General features: G+C 45.4%; 1 pseudogene; it reads right to left on the reverse strand.

The window, feature by feature from the left end:
* Positions 1-2,966: 2,966 nt before the first annotated feature.
* On the reverse strand, positions 2,967-7,030 carry LOC146189213 (uncharacterized; annotated as a pseudogene).
* Positions 7,031-10,569: the final 3,539 nt, after the last annotated feature.

Consider the following 10,569-nt stretch of genomic DNA (forward strand, 5'->3'; position numbering starts at 1 on the left):
ATATTTGATTAGTAAGCAAAAAAATCCATACATCGAATTTTGATCCGAGTCCATGGAATACAAATTTAGCGTTCAAAGGAAAATAACACTTCCTCAGCCTTTCTTGGTTGTTACTTCATATGTATGTCATAATGAGCTCCTCATTGCAATAATTAGCATTAAGGAGCGGTATAAAAACTTCTAAATAATGTTACGTCTTGTGCATCGTCGTGAAAACAAATTCCTAATAATTTCAGATATACAGATATCCGAAAAACCGAGATACACCATTTATCATCGCGGAGATGTACTAGCGTAGACGAATACCTGCGCAGTGCATGAGTGGGGCCGAGCGAGAGCCCTCGGCGCGCGTGTAGGGGGCATTCGGTAAAGAGTTGTGCGTCTACGCTTGTACGTCCCTCTATGCTAAAAGCATTTGTGCGCTCTAAAAAAATGCCGATGATTACGTTACTTCCAAATGCGAAATTTGAGCGCAGCTCATCAGCTGGTTCACCTTTTCGATAGATAGAGGCAAAAATTTCGAGCAAGACACGTATGTACAATTAGACTTTTTTTTATTTTTTACACGTATTCTTTCAAGAAACACTCCACTAACAGTATTTAGCTGTCATGAAAGAACCTTCGTGGTCGGAGAAATGAGGAGAGCAATTAGGTTATCGGGAGGCTGCGGAAGGAAGCGCGTGGGCCCATAGGAACGTTGCGCGACGAACAGATAGCAGCGACTGACTGATGCCGCTGACGCCGCTAGCGAGTGAAGAGAGCGTGACTGCGTTTCGGCAACCGGAGAGTACTCCCACCGCCATGCAGGAAGAGGAGAGGGGGTATAAGCCGCGGCGAACGGGGGAGCGCCCGCAGGAATCAGATAACACGCGCGGTCGGTGCCACACAGGAAGAGGGGGGGGGGGGGGGGGCTGAGAGGTGGGTGGAGCTGATTACGAGGCTGACGCCGACGCGAAACTCAATGGTCGCCAAAGAGCTGCGCTGTAAAAAAAGAAAACTACCCCTAAGAAAAACTAAGAAAAAAGAAAACTAGAACGAAAACTAAAGAAAGAAGGCAACCTGGAGCACAAGCGGACTGATCGCAAGCATCTCAGCCGCCTAGAGGTGCATCACGCAGATAGAGCAGTAGGAGAAAGCAGCCGCACTGCCGAGCAGTTCAGACAGCCGCGATTGTAGGGAAAATGCGAAGTTGAGCACTTTTGAAGCGAAAAGCTTCACTACGAGGGTCGGATCCGAGCTTCGCGTGAGCCTGTGCGTAGATTTGCCAGTTCTGCGCATGCGCGAAATCGAGTGACGTATAGCGTATGCCGCGACCACCGCGACCGAGTGACGTCACAGCCAAGGCCAGTGCGTAGCCCCATCGCCAAGCTCTGCCGGCGTTGCCAAGCAACGCCTAAGAGGTGTGAGACTCCTCCTCAAAAAAAAAAAAAAAAATTGTCTCCATCCGGGAATCGAACCTCCATTTCTTGGATGGAGGTGTGCCACGCCCCGGGTCGTGAAATGCTCTTCATTATTCCGCTTGTCTACCGTGAGGATGATGGCGGAATTCCGCTAGTGACAGATACTGCGATTGGCGCGCAATTTCAAATTACCAAAGACTATTTTTAAAATAGTTGTCACTCAATTATGGTGACATCAAGAATGTGACGTCACCCATCTGCCGTCAGCTATGAGGACCAAGCTGGAACGAGTGCGCTCCAACGCCACCGGGCGGCACTTCTTGCCTTCCGCGAGTGACAGATGCTGCGCCTTTCCTTTCCTATAAACGAATTATAGAACGCCGGTCAACTTAGACGCGCTCGACATGGAAGCCAAGGAGAGCTCAGCTGCTGGCGAACGGCACAGAAAACTGAAAAAATTAACTGCTTCTCATCCGGAGGTAGTCACTGCTTTTCGCTACGTATATCCAAGCATAGCAGGTCTAAGCCATCTTTAATTTTTTTTTATTTATAGTTTCATGCTGCGGACACTACTAGCGAACGGTCACGAAAATCACCATGAGCCTAGAAAGGCTTTCGCCTTAAAATTATTCCCTGTACATTAATTGATATTGATTCGTGTCATGAAGGATACAATGAATGCGAGAAACTGAAGTGACGTCTTACATTTGCCACCCTTATAAGCCGAAGCAGAAATTTCAAAGGCCATCGCGCACAGAGCCATGAGTAGCGACAAAAAAAATATTCACTTACCCATATGGATGAACATACTGTAACATATCGGAGCTCCAGATGCATGTAAATAAAGGGATTGTCACAGAGAAGATGGCGCAGCAGGTGTAACCCAAAGACGGGCACAACGTCACCACAGCGAGCAGCAGTTCGAAGCTCATGAAACAGGGCCAACACTTGGCCAACATTACTCTTCGTGGCACGTCCCAGCCACGAATCCATCAGTGGTATTCGAACGCGTGAAACGCATACAGCAAAGCACAGGTGCACGAGGCGGCACGTCTCATAGAGTATGGCGTGCGGAAAAACTCGAACGTTCACGCCGAAAGGCAGAACGGCGACGATGTTCGCCTAGGCCAGGAACAGAGTCTGCAGCAGAGTGGTGTAGAGGACGTCAGTAAATATAGGAGCCCGGAGAGGAATAGCATTGCTGTCCAAGCCTGGAGAGAAGAACTTGAGGGCGTCAAAGACATCGTCGTATCGTAGGAATTTGATACATTTGCTTAACGTCAAAAGAGGTAGCACGCATAGCAACAGAAAAGTGTTGCGGAACAAGTGCCGCAGCCAAGACGAAACTGCGTGAGCGTCCCTGTGATGAAGATCGTCGAGATAGAAGGCGAAGTGAGGCTCCACGGAAGGTAGCAAGGAGCAGTTTAAAATCACGATGGCAACCCCGAACGCAGAACAATTCAAGAAAAAGGCAGGTAACAAGACGTCCCAACAGCAAGGCTGCACTTCGGCGGGGTCTCTCTGATGAAACGACGGCGCTTGTGCAAAGGCCACATTGGCGGTCGCTCATGAAACCCTGTGTAGGGATGAGCTGCGGGGTGATGATCTGCGAGATGATTTGTGCCCTGAAGACTTGCAACTTGACCGGTGGGGTGATGAGCTGCTCTGCTTTGCGATCACGACACTGTACAGTGCGGAAGCGCCGGCTGCGGCAATGTCCACGACTTGAGTTTTTCCTTCAGCGCCAGCGCTTTTCTCGGCGACCATGCACTTGGAGTCATCAACGCCGGGTTGCAGAGCCGCGTCGCCGCATCCGGAATCATCCATTACTCGTCTTTCCAACCTTGGAAGCAGGGCCAAAATGTTTTTACCGTAGCTGACCTTCAGGGCCATCGAAGTGATGTAGAGCTGCACAACAGGCCTGCCATCGTCCTATTTGTCTCAGCTAAGGCCTGCAGAGTAAAACACCCGCCACGTCTAGCTCTCCACGCAATCTGTGGAAAATGTCTGGCCCGGCTTGCGCACGGCGGCGATAATAGCAAACGCGCTCGTCGGTCGTCGAACTAAGAATGCCCATTTCGTGTGTCTGCGCTAGATTTAAAGACGGCGTAGAAAGATCGAGATAAAACAGCTAACGGTGACTAGCGTACCCTGGAACATCGTAGAAACACATGCGCCTGGCTGTAATCTTTCGAGATTCACCTCGAAGCATCTTTTGCGCCAAAGGAAATGATAAAGCTGCATCTCGTGACAATGTGGATGAACAAACAAAGAATACAAGAATCGAACTGCGTGCTGGAGTCCCATTGTTAAGGCCGCATGCCGGCGGTTGTCGACAAAGAACAATAAAAATTAGAATAGTTCGTAGCTTTACTCCCCCTTAAAAGGGCATCGCTTCGATGGTCCAAAAAAAAACGCAGAAAGATAAACAAAATACGAGAAATTAAAATAATTGCTAGCTCCTCTAGCACATATAAAGTTTCAGGCGCACAACAGGTACGATTTCTGACCGAGCCCGGCACCACTGGGATGTGGTCATTCCGTCGGGAATGACCTCATAGTCAAGCTGTCCGAGGCGTCGAATGACTCTGTATGGTCCGAAGTACCGCCGCAAGAGCTTTTCACTCAGTCAGCGGCGACGTATCGGCGTCCATACCCACACTCTGTCTCCCGGGCTGTATTCTGTGTCGTGTCGTCGCAAGTTGTACCCACCCCACGTAGCGGTGCTGGTGCTGAAGCAGTTGCCGCCGTAAGATAGCCCTTTTATAAACAGATGTCTTTCCTACAAGACATTATCGAATACCCAGCGTACGTAGAGTGGTTATTTTGGCTTGCTTTGCACTATTTATGTAGCTCTTAAATTGCTTATTTTTCAGTAGCCCGTCCATTGAGTGTTTTTCAATAATTCAGTACAAGGAGTGTTCGCGAACTAGAATGAAGCTGCAAAACCAGCTCCAATTAATTCTGCAAACTTGTTTGTGTTTCCATTTTATTAGTGTGCTGAAATGTCAACAGGTGTCAAATCAAGTTAATGTGCTCGCGAATTAACAGGCTTTGCACAAACGAATAGCAAAATATGCACAGAAATATCATATCTTTATTCACATACATTGACCGTTATATATCGTCGCGAGATGACAATACAATTATGTTTATCTAGCAATATACAATATAAATTATAAAGCAATATGAAGTATAAATATAAATAAAAATCTATAATAAAAATAATAAACTTATACTATTAAATATTATATATAAAGTATAAAGCAGTATACACATCAAAACTGCATACAGATCACCTTCGAAAAAGTACATGTTTTTTAGACATAAGAGATAAGTTTAGCATCGCAGATATTAAAAATTTTATTGGAGCACAAAGGTGCAAATAAGTAACACAAGCAAGAAACACACGTCAGTTACATTGTAATCCGCGCAGTAAAGCACGGTGTATTCTGGACCGCCGCGCGAGCACATTGCATTTTAAAAGCAGTTGGATTAATGCAAGAAAACTAGATTTGCCGTTACTCTCCGGAACTCACTGATGCAGTCGTCATGCTCTCGATATTCTTCTATTTTATGCAGCACAAGGGGAAACGTGCCACCACTGAGAACGGTCGTAGAAACGACAGGGGACAGCATAAATGCTACTTGAAGGCATGTATGATGCAAGAGTAACAGAATAATCCGCAGTAGATGAAGACGAAGAACAGGCAGACAATTTACCGGACACTCCGGGACATGCGGAAGCCCGACCTAACTGTGTAGCCGCTTCAACCCCGAGCGGCACAGGTGGAGTGGTTCCCGTTGTACCGCGCAAAAAGAAACGGACAGAAAGGGCATTTGAAAAAGAAATTGATATACTAGGTCAAATGACCTTAAAAGAATCCGATTTTGCAGAACACTTTGGTTTTGTAATAGCCGAAAAATTGCGGCAGTTTCCAAAACACCGTCGCACCCAAATGGATAATTGAGTTACTGCAGGACGTTGACTGCAGGTGGCAGCGAAGTACGAATGTACACAATAAATAAAGGAGTTCATCTATTTTACACAGAATTCTGTTCTTTTGTCTAGAGTGCATAGATGCCTAGCTGTTCGGCTGGGGTATCTAAAACAGCATATGAGGCGCGCACCTCGTGCGCTGATCTTGGGCTGTTCCTGGCACACTTAGGTGTGGCTGTGTCCGCTTCAATGTCGGCTCTCCAAGCGCCATCGATGGTATTTGCAAAGATGTCTTCGCGGTCACCATATCCACTACGACAGTAAAGGGCGCGCCCGCGGCCTTCAATGCATAGAAAATTGTGCAGGACACATGCAGCCTTGAATACTCAGACATTCTTCGGCCTCAGCTTCATCGGCCCTCGGGAGATCCGAAATCGTGCCCTCTTAATCCCAAAGGCGTTCTCCACACATCTCCTATAAAGTAATTTCGTTGAAATGGTTATATAAGTACGAACCATGTATTTTCCGGGTTCAAATCGTTTCAAGCCAGGTAAATAAGTTAAGCCTGAAAAGTATATAATGCATAGGGTTTTAAGGCGAAAGCCTTTAATGGCTCATGCTGTCGTGGACAAAATGTTTCCCGCTTTTGCGGCGGCTCTGATTGGCCGAGGTGGGATGACGTCATAGAGGTCTCGACCAATCACAGACCAACACCACAGTATGCGCGAATGCGTGCCTTTATGGCCATATGCCAATCAATGATCAATTACTAATTAATTAATTAATAATGAATTCATTAAGCAACCGGTTAATGACTACCGACTGCCTAATTAATTATCTAACTAATGCTTAATTAACTATTTACTCAATAGTGTCAGCTGCGTAGCAGAATGGGGCACTCAGGCTTTCGCCTTTCACAACATTAATAGGTAAAATCCCTCGTAATTTTTTTTATGTGGCAGCTCACTGTTGTTTAAAGGCAAAGAAACCAAGTATTGGTTACGCGAAAACTTTAATCAGTAATCCAACTAGGTATAGCTGGTGCTCACTAAAAATTATTGTTAAGCAAAATATACATCTGCAGAGTGTATAACTGCCGTTTTGTGTAACACATACCCCATTTATTAGCAGAAAACATTATTGTGCTCAACTGATAGCCAAAATATAGTTTTCTGTAATTTAAATTGTCCTAATAATTTAATTTGCCTTATAATGGTACTGTTCTGCGAAATCAACTTTCTCAATTTCATGTAAAAGAAAGAAGTGTACGAAGATTATAATTTTATTTTAAGTCTGAAACGTTCGAGCCGCAATGGCGTCGTGCGAAAGTAATTTTAGATGACATGCTATCGTACACAACATAAATAAAGACATACCAGACGAACAGTGCTGCGTAGACCCACCGTGCACGGCTGAGCCGATAGTTGAACACCCGCTCAGAAGCTGTTTCTCTGGAATCCGGGTACGGTCTCATGAAGTCGGTCCGAAGTTGAAAGGCTTCGTCGCCGACGAAGACATACGGCGGAGTTGTCTGAGAGCCTGGCAGCTGGTTTGATGATGGCATATGCAACAATCCTGCATTTAGCCGCTTGCCCATTGGCGATCGCTTGGACACCCCGCCATCACTGATGCGTCCCGGGGCAACGACATTGATCAGCCGAAACAAGTATCTGCTGTCGGCTATCGACATCAAAACGATGGAAAAAGTGCCCTGCAAGAAGCCAGACATAGTTTTACTGCATGCAGAACCATGGAGCATGCGTATACAGCTGAATTATATTTGTGCCATGAATCCGCGGACAGAATGTTAAACATTTGAATACGTACCTTATAGCTGTAATACAGGCTGCCCGTACTGGGAGGCTTTTCAATTTGTGCTTGCCATCGACAGCGAGGAGGCAGTTCGGAAAATGCCAACGCTGCCAAAAGGCGGCTGTGATTTCCAGCCACTCTTTCTCAGTGGGTGGCTGAAATAGCGCACATTTGCAATTTTGAAATTGATGTGACAGTTTTTCGAACGCTACTGCATAGTTATTCTGTGACAAGATATGGCAGGGCGCCTGTGCAAACAAATAGATTGCAAAATTTTCAAAACAACAACATTTGATATGGCCCCATGAAGTTTATAACGCCAGCCTTTTGTGCCTGCTAATTATATATAACATTCTTTTTAAACTTAACGTGGGAGCTCGGAATTAACGCATATAGCTTTCCTACCTTCGTTAATGTGCATGTACACATACCTTCATGTAACGTGGCTCCAGCTCCTGCCACAATTAACACTTGACAGGTCAGATGAATAGCCTCTCGGGCAGTTTCTAGTCCCACTCAAAACTCTGGCAATTTCCATTATTGCATTTCCCGAAGCGAGGTATCTGAAGACAGATGTGATAAGTTTCGATCAAGCAGCATCAATTTTTTCGGTGACTGTTCTCCTACAAAATGAGCTCAATGCAAAAAAAAAAAAAAAAACAGATCAAATGACATAAGCATGCAGATAAGCATTGTTTAGGTGAGCAGCGGGCATTGCAGCACATTTGACGCAAAATCTCACCTCAAAATTTAAACGAAATGAATAAACGGGGTTCGAAGGTTGAAGTTGAAAGTTTATTTTTGCATCAAAAAACAAGGTCCAATAATATACAGCGAGAGGTCCCATGGTACCAGACCGCAGGTGGGACCTCCCATGGTAATAGATTTTAATAGGCAACATAAAGAATAATATTATTGTAAGAAAATTTATGAAGCAACACTCAAAATAAATAACGAAATACACATTAAAGAGTGCATTGCCGACAGATTTAGATACAAAAACAGAATACAGAAAAAAGTACAAAAACACTTCTAAATTCCGCGACACAAAAATTAAAAAAAGAAATCATAAATTAAGAAGGAATTTTTTTTTTAATTTCAACTTGAAGAAAGAAAGTGCATTAATTTGCATAATTTCGAAATTAAAAAATTCCAGGTTGGTGCGCTTTTTTACTTTGCGAGTTACTTCCAAACATTACGTGGAAATCGCTAATTTTTCTTACATGATTGAGGTGAAAAGCAAGGCTCTACAAAACGAAATAAGCTAGCAGATGGGTGATCCCGTAGAATAATCAGGCTTAACTTCGCACGCCGCTCACCGCAGAGTCATTGCCAGGCGCTCTCCGAGGGTGATCGGCTCCCGAACGATTGCTTCATAATTCCTTCTTTAACAAGGCTGTGAATCTTTTCAAACAAGTCAGGCGTCATGCGGTAGTACCTGAAGAAATATTCTGGGTCCTCTTCCCGCATGACTTGCATTTACAGAAAAAAAAAAAATGAACAGCTACTTTACAGTTCTGGCAATGTTTCAGCGGTAATAAAAAGGAACTTACCGCTGTGTATAGTATTTGCTTTCAGCCTTCCTGCGGCGCCACAAAGGGCGGATCCATGTTTTTCCTATTTTGAAGCTGGGCTTGCCTGAGTATGCCTCTGAGCAAGAATAGCCGTCGTCTCCACTCCATTGGGTGAAAGGACTAGCGCATCGCGCGCTCGGCGCATTGTCGAGGAGAGGAGGCAGTTTTATGGCATTTTCAAGTCGCAGTCGCAAAGTTTGTTGCAGGAAGAAGAGTTCAGTGAAGGTGGACTGCCCGCATGGGACCACGTGCTAGTGTCCACGCTGTGTGAACTGCTAGCCTTGCTAGCGGACCTCAGACGCACCTCCCTTGTGCTATGGCTTCTGTATTTGAATTCATTGATGCCTGTGCCTGTTTTCTTGACACATCTAACCCAGAAGAAAGAGAGAAAAACACAACTTGGGGGGGGGGGGGGGGGGAAGCTCGCGGCTGAACTGCAAAAAAACGCTGCTCGGCTGCCGAACATGCGGGAATGCGTCGGGCGTGCGACGCGTTTTCGTGTGCAAAATACGCTCCATGCGGGCCAGGCTTTAATCCATCGCTGTGTCACCTGCCCTGTACTTCCAAGCGGCCGCGACTTCCCCGTCACGTACCTTTCGGCGCCAACGGGTGTTTTCTGAGGAGCGCACTGTTTGAGGAAGAGGAATCCCCAGGAGACCTTTTCTTCCGACGGCATGCCCCCCCTCCTAGCCGGCTTCCTGAGTTCAATGAACGGGGGAACTGTAGACGCGGGTATCTGCATTTTCGTAGAAAAGCAAACCTGTGCACGTGCGCGTATTCTTATTTGTTTGTGCGCTTCTTCGGTCGTTTAAGCTTTTTCTGTGTTCGTGTTGGGGCGTGGTGAACGAGCAGCGCAGCTCATAGAACACACTGAAACATACGTAGGATATATGTCGAGAAACACGTATGGCTGTACGCGTATACGAAAACGAAAGGCGTGAAAGAAAAGAACACCCGAGTTGAGTAGACGACCCGACGCACTTCATCCTTCACGTGCCGTTCAGAGAAGACAACTGGATGCCGTATCTGTCGATAGGTCACTGACACATTTCACAGCAAGTGTGGAGGACGAGGAGCTTTAGCTTTCCGAAAGGAAGCCTACTTTTGCTGCTTTCCTTCGAGCGCATTGCTCTCTGGTACCTGATCAAAGCACACGGCTTGTGTGTGTGTGTGTGTGTGTGTGTGTGTGTGTGTGTGTGTGTGTGTGTGTGTGTGTGTGTGTGTGTGTGTGTGTGTGTGTGTGTGTGTGTGTGTGTGTGTGTGTGTGTGTGTGTGTGTGTGTGTGTGTGTGTGTGTGTGTGTGTGTGTGTTAGCATATGGTCTATTAGCAAGAAAATCGACATACGATGAGGCGTATCTCAAAATGTGATTAAAACCAAGATAAAATAAACGCTGCACTGTCATTTTCGCTCTTTTTGTTACGAAGCTTACAATGAACGGATTTCGAAATTACAAAACAAACTGGGTAATTATTACAAAATAGATTTATTCACAAATATATGCTGTCCGTGTAGCATGCAAAACATAGGGTAAACACTCGCACAATATTTTAAACTGCCCCAATAGTCAGTGAACGAAATGTAGGCAAGGAAATGAAGCGCTTAAAAGGCCAGCTAATGGATGTGAAATATAAAAGGAAATGTGAGCATGCACTCTAAAGGCATGTTTCAGTTCCGGTCAATATGCTCATGAACCGTGGTGAGTGAGTGAAAACCTTTTGTTGTGACAGTAATGGCTGCGTTTGGGACATTGTTTTGCCAGTATTTGACAGTTGTGACAGTATTTTTAGTGTGCCTAGCTTTCTCAGAACATTCTCTATATTTAAAAGAATTTATGTGCTTGT

This window comes from Amblyomma maculatum, chromosome 5, assembly GCF_055883805.1.
Source record: "Amblyomma maculatum isolate TAMU_Amacu chromosome 5, ASM5588380v1, whole genome shotgun sequence".
NCBI lineage: Eukaryota > Metazoa > Arthropoda > Arachnida > Ixodida > Ixodidae > Amblyomma > Amblyomma maculatum.